Source organism: Otolemur garnettii, unplaced genomic scaffold, assembly GCF_000181295.1.
Source record: "Otolemur garnettii isolate 467f Iridium unplaced genomic scaffold, OtoGar3 scaffold00003, whole genome shotgun sequence".
NCBI classification, from domain to species: Eukaryota; Metazoa; Chordata; class Mammalia; order Primates; family Galagidae; genus Otolemur; species Otolemur garnettii.
Genome location: NW_003852398.1, coordinates 17328349 through 17330801, shown reverse-complemented (window position 1 = coordinate 17330801; position 2453 = coordinate 17328349).

Sequence of the window (2453 nt, the reverse complement as noted above, 5' to 3'; positions counted from 1 at the left end):
AACCTACTACATCTTCTGTGACTGCATGCCTTCCTGGGGTTTTTTTTTTTTTTGAGACAGAGCCTCAAGCTATCCCCCCCCCCCAATGTATAGATGAAGAAACTGAGACACAGAGAGGTTAAATAAATTGTTCAAGCCTATAGCTTGGAGGAGTCAGGTTTTAAAACTGAACAAGCTGACTCTAGAGTCTGCTCTTTTACCCACCACCTGTTCTGCCATTCCTCTGGGCTCCAGGGACATACTTGAGTTCTGCATCTAGATGTCTTATAAGCTGGCAGACATAAGCCAAATAGAATGTTTGAGTCCTGCCTCCCTCTTCCACCCTAATCTTTTCTTCCCTGCTCGCACATTTCAATATTTGGCACCACTGATCCAGTTCTAGAAATCATCTTTGATTCTACTCTTTCCCCATCTAGCTCAGCCTTCATTCTCATGCCCGTCAACAAGGCTTGTTGGCTTTACCTCAAGAATAGATGTCCGATCTGTTCACTTCTCTCCTGCCAAGTTATCATTATCTCATGTTACGCAGTTACCTAGGACCTGGTCTTTCTGCTTTTGCAGTCCTATCAGAACTCAGCAGCTAGATAAGTTTTTTGAAATGTGCATCAGACCATGACACAGTCCAGTCTCAGAGACTCCCAAGTTCCCTAAAGGGCACTTCAGAACATTCAGAACAAAATGCACACTCCTGTTCTTGTCCTGTAGGGCCCAGCCTGATCTGGATCTCTGCCCTCATCTCCCACAGCTCTTCTCCGTGTTCCCCCGGCTCCAGTTACAAGCCTCACTCTTGATTTTCCGGAATACACCAACCAATGCCTGCATCAGGTCCTTCACATTTATTCATCCTCCTGCCAGAAATGCTCCATCCTTACATTTTCTCATTACTCAGGTCTCAGCTCAAACAGGTTTAGAGAGGCCTTTCCTAAATCACCATCTAATGTTGTCCTCCAATGACTTTCTCTCATACTTCCCTATGACTGTGTTTTAATATTCTTTATAACTATTTGAAAGTAAATCACTTATGTATTGGTTTATTTGGACAGAGAGCTTCTCCATCTTGTTTACATTTGTATCCCCACTGCCTAGAATGTCAAATACATTGTCTCTCTGATCAGTATTTATTGTTAACTTGAGGAATGAATGAAATTGAGTGAATAGACAAGTGAGGTCAATCATGAAAGGTTGTGTGTATTTTGAAAGAGGGGAAAATATTTGTTATGATAGGGGGATAAAGATATTTTTAGCAAAGAAAATAAGATATTCAAAAAGATGATCCAGTTCTCAATAAGTGAGTAATAGAAGCTATAACTATGAAAATTCAGGGATATAGAAAGTTGGTGAATATAGGAATATAATTAGACCAGGTGTGGTGGTTCATTCCTATAATCCTCGCACTTACGGAAGCAGAGCAGGAAAGTTCGAGACCAACACTCACTATGGACAACATAGTGAGAAACTGTCTTTACAAAAAAAATGAGAAAATTAGCTGGGCATTGTAGTGGCAGCACCTGTAGTCTCAGCTACTTGGGAGGCCAAGATAGGAGGATCACTTGAGCTGACAGTTTGAGGTTGCAATGAACTATGATGATGCTACTGCATTCCCACCTGGGTGACAGAGCAAGACTCTGTTTCTAAAAAAAAAAAAAAAAAAAAGGTGGCACCAGGACTCTTCTGTTGAAATGGGTCTATCCGTGGAGGAACTGGGGGTCATAGCTCAATCAGGAAGTGCTGGGGAGACTAAAGACCCATCAGTCCTTCTATTCCAAGTAGGACCATGCTACCTTCATTTTCTTTACCTCCATCAGCTCTGTGTTGTTTTGCTGCTGCTCAGTGCCATCCACTGTTGTTGCAGCTGGTGCTGCAGTGCTCCCAGATTACAGTAGGCATGCCCCTAGAAGGAAAAACTCAGGGAATGGATAACATCTTCCTGGACCCTTAGTGCCAGGAGTCCCTGCCAGCCTCTTCCTGCATGTCCTGCCTTGTAGCAAAAAACAATGCCTTGTGTTTGTCCAGAAGAAAAAAAAAAAAACTTTATTAAGGTGAGTTATACATCAAAAAAATGTAAGAGATTTTGCAGACCTGAATTTGTAGCTTGAGATCCATTCCTATCGAGACTTATCTTACTGTCATAAATAGAGATATATAAAACTTATTATAAGGAGATACGTGGAATCCAACTGGATTCTATTTAAGTATCAATAAGAGCTGAGCCCTGCCTTCTAGATAATAAGAAGATAATCCAGAATAGAATAAAACCATTTAGAGAGTAAATGAACCTAATCTCAAAGTGAAACAACTTGGGAGAGGGTTTACAGACCCAAATTTGACTGGAATAAGGGAAGTGGAAATGGGATCCTTTCTGGCAATCAAATCCCAGTAATAATGACCTAGGTGTGTTGAGGGAACACAAACTCCTGAGGCTCAAGAAAATCATGAGTCAATTTGTATCCTCA